Source organism: Lepisma saccharinum, chromosome 11, assembly GCF_977018435.1.
Source record: "Lepisma saccharinum chromosome 11, izLepSacc3.1, whole genome shotgun sequence".
Taxonomy (NCBI): domain Eukaryota; kingdom Metazoa; phylum Arthropoda; class Insecta; order Zygentoma; family Lepismatidae; genus Lepisma; species Lepisma saccharinum.
Window position 1 is genome coordinate 43,470,139 of NC_139239.1, and position 21,962 is coordinate 43,492,100.

The 21,962-nt window shown below is 40.9% G+C and overlaps 16 non-coding genes and 2 pseudogenes across 16 annotated transcripts; all 18 read right to left on the reverse strand.

Moving 5' to 3' along the window:
• Positions 1-1,083: 1,083 nt before the first annotated feature.
• LOC145995572 (5S ribosomal RNA) lies at positions 1,084-1,202 on the reverse strand. The gene has a single exon (XR_014442618.1). It is a non-coding gene; the product is annotated as a 5S ribosomal RNA (ribosomal RNA).
• Positions 1,203-2,135: 933 nt separating this feature from the next.
• Positions 2,136-2,254, reverse strand: LOC145995391 (5S ribosomal RNA). Its single transcript, XR_014442447.1, has one exon. It is a non-coding gene; the product is annotated as a 5S ribosomal RNA (ribosomal RNA).
• Positions 2,255-3,349: 1,095 nt separating this feature from the next.
• Positions 3,350-3,468, reverse strand: LOC145995429 (5S ribosomal RNA). The gene has a single exon (XR_014442482.1). It is a non-coding gene; the product is annotated as a 5S ribosomal RNA (ribosomal RNA).
• A 1,096-nt stretch (positions 3,469-4,564) lies between these two features.
• On the reverse strand, positions 4,565-4,683 carry LOC145995654 (5S ribosomal RNA). The gene has a single exon (XR_014442698.1). It is a non-coding gene; the product is annotated as a 5S ribosomal RNA (ribosomal RNA).
• A 1,096-nt stretch (positions 4,684-5,779) lies between these two features.
• On the reverse strand, positions 5,780-5,898 carry LOC145995487 (5S ribosomal RNA). The gene has a single exon (XR_014442537.1). It is a non-coding gene; the product is annotated as a 5S ribosomal RNA (ribosomal RNA).
• Positions 5,899-7,362: 1,464 nt separating this feature from the next.
• LOC145995573 (5S ribosomal RNA) lies at positions 7,363-7,481 on the reverse strand. The gene has a single exon (XR_014442619.1). It is a non-coding gene; the product is annotated as a 5S ribosomal RNA (ribosomal RNA).
• Positions 7,482-8,414: 933 nt separating this feature from the next.
• LOC145995393 (5S ribosomal RNA) lies at positions 8,415-8,533 on the reverse strand. The gene has a single exon (XR_014442449.1). It is a non-coding gene; the product is annotated as a 5S ribosomal RNA (ribosomal RNA).
• A 1,095-nt stretch (positions 8,534-9,628) lies between these two features.
• On the reverse strand, positions 9,629-9,747 carry LOC145995430 (5S ribosomal RNA). The gene has a single exon (XR_014442483.1). It is a non-coding gene; the product is annotated as a 5S ribosomal RNA (ribosomal RNA).
• Positions 9,748-10,843: 1,096 nt separating this feature from the next.
• On the reverse strand, positions 10,844-10,962 carry LOC145995666 (5S ribosomal RNA). Its single transcript, XR_014442709.1, has one exon. It is a non-coding gene; the product is annotated as a 5S ribosomal RNA (ribosomal RNA).
• Positions 10,963-12,058: 1,096 nt separating this feature from the next.
• On the reverse strand, positions 12,059-12,177 carry LOC145995630 (5S ribosomal RNA). The gene has a single exon (XR_014442675.1). It is a non-coding gene; the product is annotated as a 5S ribosomal RNA (ribosomal RNA).
• A 1,100-nt stretch (positions 12,178-13,277) lies between these two features.
• Positions 13,278-13,396, reverse strand: LOC145995655 (5S ribosomal RNA). The gene has a single exon (XR_014442699.1). It is a non-coding gene; the product is annotated as a 5S ribosomal RNA (ribosomal RNA).
• Positions 13,397-15,024: 1,628 nt separating this feature from the next.
• LOC145995587 (5S ribosomal RNA) lies at positions 15,025-15,143 on the reverse strand. Its single transcript, XR_014442633.1, has one exon. It is a non-coding gene; the product is annotated as a 5S ribosomal RNA (ribosomal RNA).
• A 383-nt stretch (positions 15,144-15,526) lies between these two features.
• Positions 15,527-15,645, reverse strand: LOC145995397 (5S ribosomal RNA). The gene has a single exon (XR_014442453.1). It is a non-coding gene; the product is annotated as a 5S ribosomal RNA (ribosomal RNA).
• Positions 15,646-16,740: 1,095 nt separating this feature from the next.
• On the reverse strand, positions 16,741-16,859 carry LOC145995637 (5S ribosomal RNA). Its single transcript, XR_014442682.1, has one exon. It is a non-coding gene; the product is annotated as a 5S ribosomal RNA (ribosomal RNA).
• A 1,095-nt stretch (positions 16,860-17,954) lies between these two features.
• LOC145995721 (5S ribosomal RNA) lies at positions 17,955-18,073 on the reverse strand (annotated as a pseudogene).
• A 1,101-nt stretch (positions 18,074-19,174) lies between these two features.
• On the reverse strand, positions 19,175-19,293 carry LOC145995672 (5S ribosomal RNA; annotated as a pseudogene).
• Positions 19,294-20,220: 927 nt separating this feature from the next.
• Positions 20,221-20,339, reverse strand: LOC145995619 (5S ribosomal RNA). Its single transcript, XR_014442665.1, has one exon. It is a non-coding gene; the product is annotated as a 5S ribosomal RNA (ribosomal RNA).
• Positions 20,340-21,439: 1,100 nt separating this feature from the next.
• Positions 21,440-21,558, reverse strand: LOC145995431 (5S ribosomal RNA). The gene has a single exon (XR_014442484.1). It is a non-coding gene; the product is annotated as a 5S ribosomal RNA (ribosomal RNA).
• Between the last annotated feature and the right edge of the window lie 404 nt (positions 21,559-21,962).

The window sequence follows — 21,962 nt, forward strand, 5'->3', positions numbered from 1 at the left end:
TCATTATCACCATTAAAAAAGCAAAAAGGTTGCTAACAGTACCTGGTGCTCCCAGGCTGTCACCCATCCAACTATTTCCAGATCCGTCGCTGCTTGGTTTCTGTTTTTTGACGAAAACCGGTATATTTAACGCTGTATGTCCGTTGGCGAAATGCACTGCTTTCGGTAAGTTACATATAGGCCACCTTCTAGCTTTCGAGACGAGTCGGGACATCCTACGTTTCGTGGGCAATGCCAAGAATGTGTTGAAGAAACATACGTTTTTGTACTAAAATAATGATACAATTTATTGTAATCATAGTGAGAAAATGTGATCTAACAAACTTCGAGAGAAGTGTTAACATTAAAGCTACAAGATAGGGATTCAAATTTAGTGCAGTGAAAGGGTTTTGAATAAAATATACACCCCATAATAACGCAGACTCGTATTCTCGCCGAAAACTACCAACGCCGGACCTACGTAGAGAGACACGGCGGATCCAGGCACCGCTATCCACCGCAATTATGGCGGCCGGCTGTAATACGACTGCACCCTTCAAACCAGAATGATAAGAAACTAAAAAAAAACATCGGCTTCCCAGATATTCATATATACTAATAATAATCCTTTGCGCAACAGCCCATGAAGGGCCTGGGCATACCTACCGACTGCCGGTCTCCCTCCCACACTTTCTCTCGTCACCTCTAAGCGTGGAGATCTTCAACCAGTATTGGAATATTCGGGGGGTCATCCCGACGTATCCCCAGCCGTTATAGTAGGTCGTCTCGACCGGATTACGATCACTCATTCGGAGCTCCCCAATTTCCTTACGATGGTGGGTTGCCACCGGCCCTATACGTAGGCCGAATAAATTCCGACCAGAGCCGGATTCGAACCTACGCCGTCCCACAGCGAACGATCTCAAGACGAGTGAACGCCTTAACCCGCTCGACTACGGAGAAGGACTTCATATATACTAATATACATTTCTTACATATATTATTTGCTTATAGCTATAAGAGAGGTGATTCTGCAGAACCTGTGGATGATTGATTGGTTTCAAATTACAAAAAGGTCATTATCAACCAAAACAAAAAAAAGGTTGCCAACAGCACCTGGCGTTCCCAGGCGGTCACCCATCCAAGTACTTACCAGGCTCGACGCTGCTTGACTTCGGTGATCGGACGAGAACCGATATATTCAGCGCGGTATGACCGTTGGCGAAAGGTACTGCTTTCAGTAAGATAGATATACTCCACCTTCTAGTTTTCGAGACGAGACGTATTATGTCCCGTTTTGTGTGCACTGCCAAGAAAGTGTAGATGAAACGTAAGTGTTACTACACCAAATATTGATACATTTGATTGTAATCATAGTGAGAAAATGTGCTTTAACACTCTTCGAGAGATGTGTTAACATTAAAGCTAAAAGACAGAGAAGGAAATTTTGTGCAGGGTTGGGATGTTAAACAGAAACGCCCAAAAATACATCAAAAAATATGGCAGGAACGTATCCTCGCCGAAAAACTACCAACGCCTGCTGTTTGGGAAGCGATTCTGCAAAAAATATTTGTGATTGATTGACTTCAAGTTACAAAAAAGACATTATCACCATTAAAAAAGCAAAGGTTGCTAACAGTACCTGGTGCTCCCAGGCTGTCACCCATCCAAGTACTTACCAAATCCGTCGCTGCTTGACTTCTGTTTTGGGACGAAAACCGGTATATTTAACGCGGTATGTCCGTTGGCGAAAGACACTGCTTTCGGTAAGTTACATATAGGCCACCCTCTAGTTTTCGAGACGAGTCGGGACATCTCACGTTTCGTGGGCAATGCCAAGAATATGTAGAAGAAACATAGGTTTTTGTACAACAAATAATGATACATTTCATTGTAATCATAGTGAGAAAATGTGCTTTAACAACCTTCCAGAGATGTGTTAACATTAAAGCTAAAAGACAGAGAAGGAAATTTTGTGAAGTGTTTGGTTTTTAAACAAAAAACGCACATAAAATACATCAAATAATATGGCAGGAAGGTATTCTCGCAGAAAAACTACCAACGTCGGCTCTTCGGGGAGCGATTCCTCAAAAACTGTGGGTGATTGATTGACTTCAAGTTTCAAAGATGGTCATTATCAGCATTAAAGAAAAGGTTGCCAACAGTACCTGGTGTTCCCAGGCGGTCACCCATCCAAGTACTTACCAGGCCCGACGCTGCTTGACTTCGGTGATCGGACGAGAACCGGTATATTCAGCGCGGTATGAACGTTGGCGAAAGGTACTGCATTCGGTAAGATAGATATACTCCACCGTCTAGTTTTCGAGACGAGACGGGTTATGTCTCATTTTGTGTGCAATGCCAAGAATGTGTAGATGAAATATAGTTGTTACTACAGAAAATAATGATACATTTCATTGTAATCATAGTGAGAAAATGTGCTCTAACAACCTTCGAGAGATGTGTTAACATAAAAGCTAAAAGACAGAGAAGGAAATTTTGTGCAGGTTTGAGATTTTAAACAAAAACGCACAAAAATACATCAAATAATATGGCAGGAACGTATCCTCGCAGAAAAGCTACCAACGCCGGCTCTTCGGGAAGCGATTCTGCAAAATATGTTTGTGATTGATTGACTTCAAGTTACAAAAAAGTCATTATCACCATTAAAAAAGCAAAAACGTTGCTAACAGTAAATGGTGCTCCCAGGCTGTCAACCATCCAAGTACTTACCAGATCCGTCGCTGCTTGACTTCTGTTTTGGGACGAAAACCGGTATATTTAACGCGGTATGTCCGTATGCACTACTTTCGGTAAGTTACATATAGGGCACCGTCTAGCTTTCGAGACGAGTCGGGACATCCTACGTTTCGTGGGCAATGCCAAGAATGTGTAGAAGAAACATACGTTTTTGAACTACAAATAATGATACAATTCATTGTAATCATAGTGAGAAAATGTGCTCTAACAAACTTCGAGACATGTGTTAACATTAAAGCTACAAGATAGAGATTCAAATTTAGTGCAGTGCAAGGGTTTTGAACAAAATATACACCCCATAATAACGCAGACTCGTATTCTCGCCGAAAACTACCAACGCCGGACCTACGGAGAGAGACACGGCGGATCCAGGCACAGCTATCCACCGCAATTATGGCGGCCGGATGTAATACGACAGCACCCTGCAACCCAGCATGATAAGAAATTAAATAAAACATCGGCTTCCCAGATATTCATATATACTAATATACATTTTTTACATATATTATATGCTTACAGCTATAAAAGAGGTGATTCTGCAGAAACTGTGGATCATTGATTGGTTTCAAATTACAAAAATGTCACTATTATCCAAAACAAAGAAAAAGGTTGCCAACAGTACCTGGTGTTCCCAGGCAGTCACCCATCCAAGTACTTACCAGGCCCGACACTGCTTGACTTCGGTGATCGGACGAGAACCGGTATATTCAGCGCGGTATGACCGTTGGCGAAAGGTACTGCTTTCGGTAAGATAGATATACTCCAACGTCTAGTTTTCGAGACGAGACGGGTTATGTCTCGTTTAGTGTGCACTGCCAAGAATGTGTAGATGAAACATAATTGTTACTATTAATGATACATTTCATTGTAATCATAGTGAGAAAATGTGCTTTAACAACCTTCGAGAGATGTGTTAACATTAAAGCTAAAAGACAGAGAAGGAAATTTTGTGCAGGGTTAGGATTTTAAACAGAAACGCCCAAAAATACATCAAATAATATTTCAGGAACGTATCCTCGCACAAAAACTACCAACGCCGGCTCTTCGGGAAGCGATTCTGAAAGAAATGTTTGTGATTTATTGACTTCAAGTTACAAAAAAGGTCATTATCACCATTACAAAAGCAAAAAGGTTGCTAACAGTACCTGGTGCTCCCAGGCTGTCACCAATCCAAGTACTTTCCAGATCCGTCGCTGCTTGGTTTCTGTTTTTTGACGAAAACCGGTATATTTAACGCGGTATGTCCGCTGGCGAAATGCACTGCTTTCGGTAAGTTACATATAGGCCACCTTCTAGCTTTCGAGACGAGTCGGGACATCCTACGTTTCGTGGGCAATGCCAAGAATGTGTTGAAGAAACATACGTTTTTGTACTAAAATAATGATACAATTCATTGTAATCATAGTGAGAAAATGTGCTCTAACAAACTTCGAGAGATGTGTTAACATTAAAGCTACAAGATAGGGATTCAAATTTAGTGCAGTGAAAGGGTTTTGAACAAAATATACACCCCATAATAACGCAGACTCGTATTCTCGCCGAAAACTACCAACGCCGGACCTACGGAGAGAGACACGGCGGATCCAGGCACCGCTATCCACCGCAATTATGGCGGCCGGCTGTAATACGACTGCACCCTTCAAACCAGCTTGATAAGAAACTAAAAAAAACATCGGCTTCCCAGATATTCATATATACTAATATACATTTTTTACATATATTATTTTCTGACTGCTATGAAAGAGGTGATTCTGCAGAAACTGTGGATGATTGATTGGTTTCAAATTACAAAAAGGTCACTATTAACCAAAACAAAGAAAAAGGTTGCCAACAGTACCTGGTGTTCCCAGGCAGTCACCCATCCAAGTACTTACCAGGCCCGACGCTGCTTGACTTCGGTGATCGGACGAGAACCGGTATATTCAGCGCGGTATGACCGTTGGCGAAAGGTACTGCTCTCGGTAAGATAGATATACTCTAACGCCTAGTTTTCGAGACGAGACGGGTTATGTCTCGTTTAGTGTGGACTGCCAAGAATGTGTAGATGAAACATAATTGTTACTATTAATGATACATTTCATTGTAATCATAGTGAGAAAATGTGCTTTAACAACCTTCGAGAGATGTGTTAACATTAAAGCTAAAGGACAGAGAAGGAAATTTTAAGCAGGGTTGGGATTTTAAACAGAAACTCCTAAAAATACATCAAATAATATTTCAGGAACGTATCCTCGCAGAAAAACTACCAACGCCGGCTCTTCGGGAAGCGATTCTGCAAAAAATGTTTGTGATTCATTGACTTCAAGTTACAAAAAAGGTCATTATCACCATTACAAAAGCAAAAAGGTTGCTAACAGTACTTGGTGCTCCCTGGCTGTCACCCATCCTAGTACTTTCCAGATCCGTCGCTGCTTGGTTTCTTTTTTGGGACCAAAACCGGTATATTTAACGCGGTATGTCCGCTGGGGAAATGCACTGCTTTCGGTAAGTTACATATAGGCCACCTTCTAGCTTTCGAGGCGAGTCGGGACATCCTACGTTTCGTGGGCAATGCCAAGAATGTGTTGAAGAAACATACGTTTTTGTACTAAAATAATGATACAATTCATTGTAATCATATTGAGAAAATGTGCTCTAACAAATTTCGAGAGATGTGTTAACATTAAAGCTACACGATAGGGATTCAAATTTAGTGCAGTGAAAGGGTTTTGAACAAAATATACACCCCATAATAACGCAGACTCGTATTCTCGCCGAAAACTACCAATGCCGGAACTACGGAGAGAGACACGGCGGATCTAGGCACAGCTATCAATCGCAATTATGGCGGCCGGATGTAATACGACAGCACCCTGCAACCCAGCATGATAAGAAATTAAATAAAACATCGGCTTCCCAGATATTCATATATACTAATATACATTTTTTACATATATTATATGCTTACAGCTATAAAAGAGGTGATTCTGCAGAAACTGTGGATGATTGAATGGTTTCAAATTACAAAAATGTCACTATTAACCAAAACAAAGAAAAAGGTTGCCAACAGTACCTGGTGTTCCCAGGCAGTCACCCATCCAAGTACTTACCAGGCCCGACACTGCTTGACTTCGGTGATCGGACGAGAACCGGCATATTCAGCGCGGTATGACCGTTGGCGAAAGGTACTGCTTTCGGTAAGATAGATATACTCCACAGTCTAGTTTTCGAGACGAGACGTATTATGTCCCGTTTTGTGTGCCCTGCCAAGAAAGTGTAGATGAAACGTAAGTATTACTACACCAAATATTGATACATTTGATTGTAATCATAGTGAGAAAATGTGCTTTAACACTCTTCGAGAGATGTGTTAAAATTAAAGCTAAAAGACAGAGAAGGAAATTTTGTGCAGGGTTGGGATGTTAAACAGAAACGCCCAAAAATACATCAAATAATATGGCAGGAACGTATCCTCGCCGAAAAACTACCAACGCCGGCTCTTCGGGAAGCGATTCTGCAAAAAATGTTTGTGATTTATTGACTTCAAGTTACAAAAAAGTCATTATCGCCATTAAAAAAGAAAAAAGAGGATGCTAACAGTACCTGGTGCTCCCTGGCTGTCACCCATCCAAGTACTTTCCAGATCCGTCGCTGCCTGGTTTCTTTTTTGGGACGAAAACCGGTATATTTAACGCGGTATGTCCGCTGGCGAAATGCACTGCTTTCGGTAAGTTACATATAGGCCACCTTCTAGCTTTCGAGACGAGTCGGGACATTATACGTTTCGTGGGCAATGCCAAGAATGTGTTGAAGAAACATACGTTTCTGTACTAAAATAATGATACAATTCATTGTAATCATAGTGAGAAAATGTGCTCTAACAAACTTCGAGAGATGTGTTAACATTAAAGCTACAAGATAGAGATTAAAATTTAGTGCAGTGAAAGGGTTTTGAACAAAATATACACATAATAATAACGCAGACTCATATTCTCGCCGAAAACTACCAACGCCGGACCTACGGAGAGAGACACGGCGGATCCAGGCACCGCTATCCACCGCAATTATGGCGGCCGGCTGTAATACGACTGCACCCTTCAAACCAGCATGATAAGAAACTAAAAAAAAACATCGGCTTCCCAGATATTCATATATACTAATAATAATCCTTTGCGCAACAGCCCATGAAGGGCCTGGGCATACCTACCGACTGAAGTCTCCCTCCCACACTTTCTCTCGTCACCTCTAAGCGTGGAGATCTTCAACCATTATTGGAATATTCGGGGGGTCATCCCGACGTATCCCCAGCCGTTATAGTAGGTCGTCTCGACCGGATTACGATCACTCATTCGGAGCTCCCCAATTTCCTCACGATGGTGGGTTGCCACCGGCCCTATACGTAGGCCGAATAAATTCCGACCAGAGCCGGATTCGAACCTACGCCGTCCCACAGCGAACGATCTCAAGACGAGTGAACGCCTTAACCCGCTCGACTACGGAGGAGGACTTCATATATACTAATATACATTTCTTACATATATTATTTGCTTATAGCTCTAAGAGAGGTGATTCTGCAGAAGCTGTGGATGATTGATTGGTTTCAAATTACAAAAAGGTCATTATCAACCAAAACAAAAAAAAGGTTGCCAACAGCACCTGGCGTTCCCAGGCGGTCACCCATCCAAGTACTTACCAGGCTCGACGCTGCTTGACTTCGGTGATCGGACGAGAACCGATATATTCAGCGCGGTATGACCGTTGGCGAAAGGTACTGCTTTCAGTAAGATAGATATACTCCACCGTCTAGTTTTCGAGACGAGACGTATTATGTCCCGTTTTGTGTGCACTGCCAAGAAAGTGTAGATGAAACGTAAGTGTTACTACACCAAATATTGATACATTTGATTGTAATCATAGTGAGAAAATGTGCTTTAACACTCTTCGAGACATGTGTTAACATTAAAGCTAAAAGACAGAGAAGGAAATTTTGTGCAGGGTTGGGATGTTAAACAGAAACGCCCAAAAATACATCAAAAAATATGGCAGGAACGTATCCTCGCCGAAAAACTACCAACGCCTGCTGTTTGGGAAGCGATTCTGCAAAAAATATTTGTGATTGATTGACTTCAAGTTACAAAAAAGTCATTATCACCATTAAAAAAGCAAAGGTTGCTAACAGTACCTGGTGCTCCCAGGCTGTCACCCATCCAAGTACTTACCAAATCCGTCGCTGCTTGACTTCTGTTTTGGGACGAAAACCGGTATATTTAACGCGGTATGTCCGTTGGCGAAAGACACTGCTTTCGGTAAGTTACATATAGGCCACCTTCTAGTTTTCGAGACGAGTCGGGACATCTCACGTTTCGTGGGCAATGCCAAGAATATGTAGAAGAAACATAGGTTTTTGTACAACAAATAATGATACATTTCATTGTAATCATAGTGAGAAAATGTGCTTTAACAACCTTCCAGAGATGTGTTAACATTAAAGCTAAAAGACAGAGAAGGAAATTTTGTGAAGTGTTTGGTTTTTAAACAAAAAACGCACATAAAATACATCAAATAATATGGCAGGAAGGTATTCTCGCAGAAAAACTACCAACGTCGGCTCTTCGGGGAGCGATTCCTCAAAAACTGTGGGTGATTGATTGACTTCAAGTTTCAAAGATGGTCATTATCAGCATTAAAGAAAAGGTTGCCAACAGTACCTGGTGTTCCCAGGCGGTCACCCATCCAAGTACTTACCAGGCCCGACGCTGCTTGACTTCGGTGATCGGACGAGAACCGGTATATTCAGCGCGGTATGAACGTTGGCGAAAGGTACTGCATTCGGTAAGATAGATATACTCCACCGTCTAGTTTTCGAGACGAGACGGGTTATGTCTCATTTTGTGTGCAATGCCAAGAATGTGTAGATGAAATATAATTGTTACTACACAAAATAATGATACATTTCATTGTAATCATAGTGAGAAAATGTGCTCTAACAACCTTCGAGAGATGTGTTAACATAAAAGCTAAAACACAGAGAAGGAAATTTTGTGCAGGTTTGAGATTTTAAACAAAAACGCACAAAAATACATCAAATAATATGGCAGGAACGTATCCTCGCAGAAAAGCTACCAACGCCGGCTCTTCGGGAAGCGATTCTGCAAAATATGTTTGTGATTGATTGACTTCAAGTTACAAAAAAGTCATTATCACCATTAAAAAAGCAAAAACGTTGCTAACAGTAAATGGTGCTCCCAGGCTGTCAACCATCCAAGTACTTACCAGATCCGTCGCTGCTTGACTTCTGTTTTGGGACGAAAACCGGTATATTTAACGCGGTATGTCCGTATGCACTACTTTCGGTAAGTTACATATAGGGCACCGTCTAGCTTTCGAGACGAGTCGGGACATCCTACGTTTCGTGGGCAGTGCCAAGAATGTGTAGAAGAAACATACGTTTTTGAACTACAAATAATGATACAATTCATTGTAATCATAGTGAGAAAATGTGCTCTAACAAACTTCGAGACATGTGTTAACATTAAAGCTACAAGATAGAGATTCAAATTTAGTGTAGTGAAAGGGTTTTGAACAAAATATACACCCCATAATAACGCAGACTCGTATTCTCGCCGAAAACTACCAACGCCGGACCTACGGAGAGAGACACGGCGGATCCAGGCACAGCTATCCACCGCAATTATGGCGGCCGGATGTAATACGACAGCACCCTGCAACCCAGCATGATAAGAAATTAAATAAAACATCGGCTTCCCAGATATTCATATATACTAATATACATTTTTTACATATATTATATGCTTACAGCTATAAAAGAGGTGATTCTGCAGAAACTGTGGATCATTGATTGGTTTCAAATTACAAAAATGTCACTATTAACCAAAACAAAGAAAAAGGTTGCCAACAGTACCTGGTGTTCCCAGGCAGTCACCCATCCAAGTACTTACCAGGCCCGACACTGCTTGACTTCGGTGATCGGACGAGAACCGGTATATTCAGCGCGGTATGACCGTTGGCGAAAGGTACTGCTTTCGGTAAGATAGATATACTCCACCGTCTAGTTTTCGAGACGAGACGGGTTATGTCTCGTTTAGTGTGCACTGCCAAGAATGTGTAGATGAAACATAATTGTTACTATTAATGATACATTTCATTGTAATCATAGTGAGAAAATGTGCTTTAACAACCTTCGAGAGATGTGTTAACATTAAAGCTAAAAGACAGAGAAGGAAATTTTGTGCAGGGTTAGGATTTTAAACAGATACGCCCAAAAATACATCAAATAATATTTCAGGAACGTATCCTCGCACAAAAACTACCAACGCCGGCTCTTCGGGAAGCGATTCTGAAAGAAATGTTTGTGATTTATTGACTTCAAGTTACAAAAAAGGTCATTATCACCATTACAAAAGCAAAAAGGTTGCTAACAGTACCTGGTGCTCCCAGGCTGCCACCAATCCAAGTACTTTCCAGATCCGTCGCTGCTTGGTTTCTGTTTTTTGACGAAAACCGGTATATTTAACGCGGTATGTCCGCTGGCGAAATGCACTGCTTTCGGTAAGTTACATATAGGCCACCTTCTAGCTTTCGAGACGAGTCGGGACATCCTACGTTTCGTGGGCAATGCCAAGAATGTGTTGAAGAAACATACGTTTTTGTACTAAAATAATGATACAATTCATTGTAATCATAGTGAGAAAATGTGCTCTAACAAACTTCGAGAGATGTGTTAACATTAAAGCTACAAGATAGGGATTCAAATTTAGTGCAGTGAAAGGGTTTTGAACAAAATATACACCCCATAATAACGCAGACTCGTATTCTCGCCGAAAACTACCAACGCCGGACCTACGGAGAGAGACACGGCGGATCCAGGCACCGCTATCCACCGCAATTATGGCGGCCGGCTGTAATACGACTGCACCCTTCAAACCAGCTTGATAAGAAACTAAAAAAAACATCGGCTTCCCAGATATTCATATATACTAATATACATTTTTTACATATATTATTTTCTGACTGCTATGAAAGAGGTGATTCTGCAGAAACTGTGGATGATTGATTGGTTTCAAATTACAAAAAGGTCACTATTAACCAAAACAAAGAAAAAGGTTGCCAACAGTACCTGGTGTTCCCAGGCAGTCACCCATCCAAGTACTTACCAGGCCCGACGCTGCTTGACTTCGGTGATCGGACGAGAACCGGTATATTCAGCGCGGTATGACCGTTGGCGAAAGGTACTGCTCTCGGTAAGATAGATATACTCTAACGCCTAGTTTTCGAGACGAGACGGGTTATGTCTCGTTTAGTGTGGACTGCCAAGAATGTGTAGATGAAACATAATTGTTACTATTAATGATACATTTCATTGTAATCATAGTGAGAAAATGTGCTTTAACAACCTTCGAGAGATGTGTTAACATTAAAGCTAAAAGACAGAGAAGGAAATTTTAAGCAGGGTTGGGATTTTAAACAGAAACTCCTAAAAATACATCAAATAATATTTCAGGAACGATTCCTCGCAGAAAAACTACCAACGCCGGCTCTTCGGGAAGCGATTCTGCAAAAAATGTTTGTGATTCATTGACTTCAAGTTACAAAAAAGGTCATTATCACCATTACAAAAGCAAAAAGGTTGCTAACAGTACTTGGTGCTCCCTGGCTGTCACCCATCCTAGTACTTTCCAGATCCGTCGCTGCTTGATTTCTTTTTTGGGACCAAAACCGGTATATTTAACGCGGTGTGTCCGCTGGGGAAATGCACTGCTTTCGGTAAGTTACATATAGGCCACCTTCTAGCTTTCGAGGCGAGTCGGGACATCCTACGTTTCGTGGGCAATGCCAAGAATGTGTTGAAGAAACATACGTTTTTGTACTAAAATAATGATACAATTCATTGTAATCATATTGAGAAAATGTGCTCTAACAAATTTCGAGAGATGTGTTAACATTAAAGCTACAAGATAGGGATTCAAATTTAGTGCAGTGAAAGGGTTTTGAACAAAATATACACCCCATAATAACGCAGACTCGTATTCTCGCCGAAAACTACCAATGCCGGAACTACGGAGAGAGACACGGCGGATCTAGGCACAGCTATCAATCGCAATTATGGCGGCCGGATGTAATACGACAGCACCCTGCAACCCAGCATGATAAGAAATTAAATAAAACATCGGCTTCCCAGATATTCATATATACTAATATACATTTTTTACATATATTATATGCTTACAGCTATAAAAGAGGTGATTCTGCAGAAACTGTGGATCATTGATTGGTTTCAAATTACAAAAATGTCACTATTAACCAAAACAAAGAAAAAGGTTGCCAACAGTACCTGGTGTTCCCAGGCAGTCACCCATCCAAGTGCTTACCAGGCCCGACACTGCTTGACTTCGGTGATCGGACGAGAACCGGTATATTCAGCGCGGTATGACCGTTGGCGAAAGGTACTGCTTTCGGTAAGATAGATATACTCCACAGTCTAGTTTTCGAGACGAGACGTATTATGTCCCGTTTTGTGTGCCCTGCCAAGAAAGTGTAGATGAAACGTAAGTATTACTACACCAAATATTGATACATTTGATTGTAATCATAGTGAGAAAATGTGCTTTAACACTCTTCGAGAGATGTGTTAACATTAAAGCTAAAAGACAGAGAAGGAAATTTTGTGCAGGGTTGGGATGTTAAACAGAAACGCCCAAAAATACATCAAATAATATGGCAGGAACGTATCCTCGCCGAAAAACTACCAACGCCGGCTCTTCGGGAAGCGATTCTGCAAAAAATGTTTGTGATTTATTGACTTCAAGTTACAAAAAAGTCATTATCGCCATTAAAAAAGCAAAAAGGTTGCTAACAGTACCTGGTGCTCCCTGGCTGTCACCCATCCAAGTACTTTCCAGATCCGTCGCTGCTTGGTTTCTTTTTGGGGACGAAAACCGGTATATTTAACGCGGTATGTCCGCTGGCGAAATGCACTGCTTTCGGTAAGTTACATATAGGCCACCTTCTAGCTTTCGAGACGAGTCGGGACATCCTACGTTTCGTGGGCAATGCCAAGAATGTGTTGAAGAAACATACGTTTCTGTACTAAAATAATGATACAATTCATTGTAATCATAGTGAGAAAATGTGCTCTAACAAACTTCGAGAGATGTGTTAACATTAAAGCTACAAGATAGAGATTAAAATTTAGTGCAGTGAAAGGGTTTTGAACAAAATATACACATAATAATAACGCAGACTCATATTCTCGCCGAAAACTACCAACGCCGGACCTACGGAGAGAGACACGGCGGATCCAGGCACCGCTATCCACCGCAATTATGGCGGCCGGCTGTAAGACGACTGCACCCTTCAAACCAGCATGATAAGAAACTAAAAAAAAACATCGGCTTCCCAGATATTCATATATACTAATATTCATTTTTTACATATATTATTTGCTTACAGCTATAAAAGAGGTGATTCTGCGGAAACTGTGGATGATTGATTGGTTTCAAATTACAAAATGTCATTATCAACCAAAACAAAAAAAAGGTTGCCAACAGTACCTGGTGTTCAAAGGCAGTCACCAATCCAAGTACTTACCAGGCCCGACGCTGCTTGAATTCGGTGATCGGACGAGAACCGGTATATTCAGCGCGGTATGACCGTTGGCGAGGGGTACTGCTTTCGGTAAGATAGATATACTCCACCGTCTAGTTTTCGAGACGAGACGTATTATGTCCCGTTTTGTGTGCACTGCCAAGAAAGTGTAGATGAAACGTAAGTGTTACTACACCAAATATTGGTACATTTGATTGTTATCATAGTGAGAAAATGTGCTTTAACACTCTTCGAGAGATGTGTTAACATTAAAGCTAAAAGACAGAGAAGGAAATTTTGTGCAGGTTTGGGATGCTAAACAGAAACGCCCAAAAATATATCAAATAATATGGCAGGAACGTATCCTCGCCGAAAAACTACCAACGCCGGCTGTTTCGGAAGCGATTCTGCAAAAAATATTTGTGATTGATTAACTTCAAGTTACAAAAAAGTCATTATCACCATTAAAAAAGCAAAAGGTTGCTAACAGTACCTGGTGCTCCCAGGCTGTCACCCATCCAAGTACTTACCAGATCCGTCGCTTCTTGACTTCTGTTTTGGGACGAAAACCGGTATATTTAACGCGGTATGTCCGTTGGCGAAAGACACTGCTTTCGGTAAGTTACATATAGGCCACCTTCTAGTTTTCGAGACGAGTCGGACATCTCATGTTTCGTGGGCAATGCCAAGAATGTGTAGAAGAAACATACGTTTTTGTACTACAAATAATGATACAATTCATTGTAATCATAGTGAGAAAATGTGCTCTAACAAACTTCGAGAGATGTGTTAATATTAAAGCTACAAGATAGAGATTCAAATTTAGTGCAGTGAAAGGGTTTTGAACAAAATATACACCCCATAATAACGCAGACTCGTATTCTCGCCGAAAACTAATAACGCAGGACCTACGGAGAGAGACACGTCGGATCCAGGCACCGCTATCCACCGCAATTATGGCGGCCAGATGTAATACGACAGCACCCTGCAACACAGAGTGATATGAAATTAAAAAAAAAACATCGGCTTCCCAGATATTGATATATACTAATATACATTTTTTACAGATATTATTTTCTGACTGCTATGAAAGAGGTGACTCTGCAGAAACTGTGGATGATTGATTGGTTTCAAATTACAAAAAGGTCAATATTAACCAAAACAAAGCAAAAGGTTGCTAACAGTACCTGGTGCTCCCAGGCTGTCACCCATCCAAGTACTTACCAGATCCTTCGCTGCTTGACTTCTGTTTTGGGACGATAACCGGTATACTTAACGCGGTATGTCCGTTGGCGAAAGACACTGCTTTCGGTACGTTACATATAGGCCACCGTCTAGTTTTCGAGGCGAGTCGGGACATCTCACGTTTCGTGGGCAATGCCAAGAATTTGTAGAATAAACATACGATTTTGTACTACAAATAATGATACAATTCATTGTAATCATATTGAGAAAATGTGCTCTAACAACCTTCGAGAGATGTGTTAACATTAAAGCTAAAAGACAGAGAAGGAAATTTTTTGAAGGGTTGGGTTTTTAAACAAAAAACGCACATAAAATACATACGATAATATGGCAGGAACGTATCCTCGCAGAAAAACTACCATCGCCGGCTCTTCGGGGAGCGATTCTGCAAAAACTGTGGGTGATTGATTGATTTCAAGTTTCAAAAAAGATCATTATCAGCATTAAGAAAAAGGTCGCCAACAGTACATGGTGTTCCCAGGCGGTCACCCATCCAAGTACTTACCAGGCCCGAAGCTGCTTGACTTCGGTGATCGGACGAGAACCGGTATATTCAGCGCGGTATGACCGTTGGCGAAAGCTACAGAATTCGATAGGGATTCAAATTTGGTGCAGTGAAAGGGTTTTGAACAAAATATACACCCCATAATAACGCAGACTCGTATTCTCGCCGAAAACTACCAACACCGGACCTACGGAGAGAGACACGGCGGATCCAGGCACCGCTATCCACCGCAATTATGGCGGCCAGATGTAATACGACAGCACCCTGCAACCCAGAGTGATATGAAATTAAAAAAAAAAACATCGGCTTCCCAGATATTCATATATACTAATATACATTTTTTACATATATTATTTTCTGACTGCTATGAAAGAGGTGATTCTGCAGAAACTGTGGATGATTGATTGGTTTCAAATAAAAAAAGGTCATTATCAACCAAAACAAAAAAAAAGTTGCCAACAGTACCTGGTGTTCCCAGGCAGTCAACCATCCAAGTACTTACCAGGCCCGACGCTGCTTGACTTCGGTGATCGGATGAGAACCGGTATATTCAGCGCGGTATGACCGTTGGCGAAAGGTACTGCTTTCGGTAAGATAGATATACTCCACCGTCTAGTTTTTGAGACGAGACGTATTATGTCCCGTTTTGTGTGGACTGCCAAGAATGTGTAGATGAAACATAATTGTTACTATTAATGATACATTTCATTGTAATCATAGTGAGAAAATGTGCTTTATCAACTTTCGAGAGGTGTGTTAACATTAAAGCTAAAAGACAGAGAAGGAAATTTTGCGCAGGGTTGGGATTTTAAACAGAAACGCCCAAAAATACATCAAATAATATGGCAGGAACGTATCCTCGCAGAAAAACTACCAACGCCGTCTCTTCGGGATGCGATTCTGCAAAAAATGTTTGTGGTTCATTGACTTCAAGTTACAAAAAAGTCATTATCACCATTGAAAAAGCCAAAATGTTGCTAACAGTAAATGGTGCTCTCAGGCTGTCAACCATCCAAGTACTTACCAGATCCGTCGCTGCTTGACTTCTGTTTTGGGACGAAAACCGGTATATTTAACGCGGTATGTCCGTTGGCGAAGTGCACTACTTTCGGTAAGTTACATATAGGCCACCATCTAGCTTTCGAGATTAGTCGGGACATCCTACGTTTCGTGGGCAATGCCAAGAATGTGTAGAAGAAACATACGTTTTTGAACTACAAATATTGATACAATTAATTGTAATCATAGTGAGAAAATGTGCTCTAAAAAATTCGAGACATGTGTTAACATTAAAGCTACAAGATAGAGATTCAAATTTAGTGCAGTGAAAGGGTTTTGAACAAAATATACACCCAATAATAACGCAGACTCGTATTCTCGCCGAAAACTACCAACGCCGGAACTACGGAGAGAGACACGGCGGATCTAGGCACAGCTATCCACCGCAATTATGGCGGCCGGCTGTAATAAGACAGCACCCTGCAACCCAGCATGATAAGAAATTAAATAAAAAATCGGCTTCCCAGATATTCATATATACTAATATACATTTTTTACATATATTATATGCTTACAGCTATAAAAGAGGTGATTCTGCAGAAACTGTGGATGATTGATTGGTTTCAAATTACAAAAATTTCACTATTAACCAAAACAAAGAAAAAGGTTGCCAACAGTACCTGGTGTTCCCAGGCAGTCACCCATCCAAGTACTTACCAGGCCCGACACTGCTTGACTTCGGTGATAGGACGAGAACCGGTATATTCAGCGCGGTATGACCGTTGGCGAAAGGTACTGCTTTCGGTAAGATAGATATACTCCACCGTCTAGTTTTCGAGACGAGACGGGTTATGTCTCGTTTAGTGTGCACTGCCAAGAATGTGTAGATGAAACATAATTGTTACTATTAATGATACATTTCATTGTAATCATAGTGAGAAAATGTGCTTTAACAACCTTCGAGAGATGTGTTAACATTAAAGCTAAAAGACAGAGAAGAAAATTTTGTGCAGGGTTAGGATTTTAAACAGAAACGCCCAAAAATACATCAAATAATATTTCAGGAACGTATCCTCGCACAAAAACTACCAACGCCGGCTCTTCGGGAAGCGATTCTGCAAGAAATGTTTGTGATTTATTGACTTCAAGTTACAAAAAAGGTCATTATCACAATTACAAAAGCAAAAAGGTTGCTAACAGTACCTGGTGCTCCCAGGCTGTCACCCATCCAACTACTTTCCAGATCCGTCGCTGCTTGGTTTCTGTTTTTTGACGAAAACCGGTATATTTAACGCGGTATGTCCGCTGGCGAAATGCACTGCTTTCGGTAAGTTACATATAGGCCACCTTCTAGCTTTCGAGACGAGTCGGGACATCCTACGTTTCGTGGGCAATGCCAAGAATGTGTTGAAGAAACATACGTTTTTGTACTAAAATAATGATACAATTCATTGTAATCATAGTGAGAAAATGTGCTCTAACAAACTTCGAGAGATGTGTTAACATTAAAGCTACAAGATAGGGATTCAAATTTAGTGCAGTGAAAGGGTTTTGAACAAAATATACACCCCATAATAACGCAGACGCGTATTCTCGCCGAAAACTACCAACGCCGGACCTACGGAGAGAGACACGGCGGATCCAGGCACCGCTATCCACCGCAATTATGGCGGCCGGCTGTAATACGACTGCACCCTTCAAACCAGCTTGATAAGAAACTAAAAAAAACATCGGCTTCCCAGATATTCATATATACTAATATACATTTTTTACATATATTATTTGCTTACAGTTTTAAAAGAGGTGATTCTGCAGAAACTGTGGATGATTGATTGGTTTCAAATTACAAAAAGGTCATTATCAACCAAAACAAAAAAAATTTTGCCAACAGTACCTGGTGTTCCCAGGCAGTAACCCATCCAAGTACTTACCAGGCTCGACGCTGCTTGACTTCGGTGATCGGACGAGAAGCGGTATATTCAGCGCGGTATGACCGTTGGCGAAAGGTACTGCTTTCAGTAAGATAGATATATTCCACCGTCTAGTTTTCGAGACGAGACGTATTATGTCCCGTTTTGTGTGCACTGCCAAGAAAGTGTAGATGAAACGTAAGTGTTACTACACCAAATATTGATACATTTGATTGTAATCATAGTGAGAAAATGTGCTTTAACACTCTTCGAGAGATGTGTTAACATTAAAGCTAAAAGACAGAGAAGGAAATTTTGTGCAGGGTTGGGATGTTAAACAGAAACGCCCAAAAATACATCAAATAATATGGCAGGAACGTATCCTGGCCGAAAAACTACCAACGGCGGCTGTTTGGGAAGCGATTCTTCAAAAAATATTTGTGATTGATTGACTTCAAGTTACAAAAAAGTCATTATCACCATTAAAAAAGCAAAAGGTTGCTCACAGTACCTGGTGCTCCCAGGCTGTCACCCATCCAAGTACTTACCAGATCCGTCGCTGCTTGACTTCTGTTTTGGGACGAAAACCGGTATATTTAACGCGGTATGTCCGTTGGCGAAAGACACTGCTTTCGGTAAGTTACATATAGGCCACCTTCTAGTTTTCGAGACGAGTCGGGACATCTCACGTTTCGTGGGCAATGCCAAGAATGTGTAGAAGAAACATACGTTTTTGTACTACAAATAATGATACAATTCATTGCAATCATAGTGAGAAAATGTGCTCTAACAAACTTCGAGAGATGTGTTAACATTAAAGCTACAAGATAGAGATTAAAATTTAGTGCAGTGAAAGGGTTCTGAACAAAATATACACCCCATAATAACGCAGACTTGTATTCTCGCCGAAAACTACCAACGCAGGACCAACGGAGAGAGACAAGGCGGATACAGGCACCCCTATCCACCGCAATTATGGCGGCCAGATGTAATACGACAGCACCCTCCAACCCAGAATGATAAGAAATTAAAAAAAAACATCGGCTTCCCAGATATTCATATATACTAATATACATTTTTTACATATATTATTTTCTGACTGCTATGAAAGAGGTGATTCTGCAGAAACTGTGGATGATTGATTGGTTGCAAATTACAAAAAGTCACTATTAACCAAAACAAAGAAAAAGGTTGCCAACAGTACCTGGTGTTCCCAGGCAGTCACCCATCCAAGTACTTACCAGGTCCGACGCTGCATGACTTCGGTGATCGGACGAGAACCGGTATATTCATCGCGGTATGACCGTTGGCGAAAGGTACTGCTCTCGGTAAGATAGATATACTCCACCGTCTAGTTTTCGAGACGAGACGGGTTATGTCTCGTTTAGTGTGCACTGCCCAGAATGTGTAGATGAAACATAATTGTTACTATTAATGATACATTTCATTGTAATCATAGTGAGAAAATGTGCTTTAACAACCTTCGAGAGATGTGTTAACATTAAAGCTAGAAGACAGAGAAGGAAATTTTGTGCAGGGTTAGGATTTTAAACAGAAACGCCCAAAAATACATCAAAAAATATGGCAGGAACGAATCCTCGCCGAAAAACTACCAACGCCTGCTGTTTGGGAAGAGATTCTGCAAAAAATATTTGTGATTGATTGACTTCAAGTTACAAAAAAGTCATTATCACCATTAAAAAAGCAAAGGTTGCTAACAGTACCTGGTGCTCCCAGGCTGTCACCCATCCAAGTACTTACCAAATCCGTCGCTGCTTGATTTCTGTTTTGGGACGAAAACCGGTATATTTAACGCGGTATGTCCGTTGGCGAAAGACACTGCTTTCGGTAAGTTACATATAGGCCACCTTCTAGTTTTCGAGAAGAGTCGGGACATCTCACGTTTCGTGGGGAATGCCAAGAATATGTAGAAGAAACATAGGTTTTTGTACAACAAATAATGATACATTTCATTGTAATCATAGTGCGAAAATGTGCTTTAACAACCTTCCAGAGATGTGTTAACATTAAAGCTAAAAGACAGAGAAGGAAATTTTGTGAAGTGTTTGGTTTTTAAACAAAAAACGCACATAAAATGCATCAAATAATATGGCAGGAAGGTATCCTCGCAGAAAAACTACCAACGTCGGCTCTTCGGGGAGCGATTCCTCAAAAACTGTGGGTGATTGATTGACTTCAAGTTTCAAAAATGGTCATTATCAGCATTAAAGAAATGGTTGCCAACAGTACCTGGTGTTCCCAGGCGGTCACCCATCCAAGTACTTACCATTCCCGACGCTGCTTGACTTCGGTGATCGGACGAGAACCGGTATATTCAGCGCGGTATGACCGTTGGCGAAAGGTACTGCATTCGGTAAGATAGATATACTCCACCGTCTAGTTTTCGAGACGAGACGGGTTATGTCTCATTTTGTGTGCAATGCCAAGAATGTGTAGATGAAATATAATTGTTACTACACAAAATATAGAAACATTTCATTGTAATCATAGTGAGAAAATGTGCTCTAACAACCTTCGAGAGATGTGTTAACATAAAAGCTAAAAGACAGAGAAGGAAATTTTGTGCAGGTTTGAGATTTTAAACAAAAACGCACAAAAATACATCAAATAATATGGCAGGAACGTATTCTCGCAGAAAAGCTACCAACGCCGGCTCTTCGGGAAGCGATTCTGCAAAATATGTTTGTGATTCATTGACTTCAAGTTACAAAAAAGTCATTATCACCATTAAAAAAGCAAAGGTTGCTAACAGTACCTGGTGCTCCCAGGCTGTCACCCATCCAAGTACTTACCAAATCCGTCGCTGCTTGACTTCTGTTTTGGGACGAAAACCGGTATATTTAACGCGGTATGTCCGTTGGCGAAAGACACTGCTTTCGGTAAGTTACATATAGGCCACCTTCTAGTTTTCGAGACGAGTCGGGACATCTCACGTTTCGTGGGCAATGCCAAGAATGTGTAGAAGAAACATACGTTTTTGAACTACAAATAATGATACAATTCATTGTAATCATAGTGAGAAAATGTGCTCTAACAAACTTCGAGACATGTGTTAACATTAAAGCTACAAGATAGAGATTCAAATTTAGTGCAGTGAAAGGGTTTTGAACAAAATATACACCCCATAATAACGCAGACTCGTATTCTCGCCGAAAACTACCAACGCCGGACCTACGGAGAGAGACACGGCGGATCCAGGCACAGCTATCCACCGCAATTATGGCGGCCGGATGTAATACGACAGCACCCTGCAACCCAGCATGATAAGAAATTAAATAAAACATCGGCTTCCCAGATATTCATATATACTAATATACATTTTTTACATATATTATATGCTTACAGCTATAAAAGAGGTGATTCTGCAGAAACTGTGGATGATTGATTGGTTTGAAATTACAAAAATGTCACTATTAACCAAAACAAAGAAAAAGGTTGCCAACAGTACCTGGTGTTCCCAGGCAGTCACCCATCCAAGTACTTACCAGGCCCGACACTGCTTGACTTCGGTGATCGGACGAGAACCGGTATATTCAGCGCGGTATGACCGTTGGCGAAAGGTACTGCTTTCGGTAAGATAGATATACTCCACCGTCTAGTTTTCGAGACGAGACGGGTTATGTCTCGTTTAGTGTGCACTGCCAAGAATGTGTAGATGAAACATAATTGTTACTATTAATGATACATTTCATTGTAATCATAGTGAGAAAATGTGCTTTAACAACCTTCGAGAGATGTGTTAACATTAAAGCTAAAAGACAGAGAAGGAAATTTTGTGCAGGGTTAGGATTTTAAACAGAAACGCCCAAAAATACATCAAATAATATTTCAGGAACGTATCCTCGCACAAAAACTACCAACGCCGGCTCTTCGGGAAGCGATTCTGAAAGAAATATTTGTGATTTATTGACTTCAAGTTACTAAAAAGGTCATTATCACCATTACAAAAGCAAAAAGGT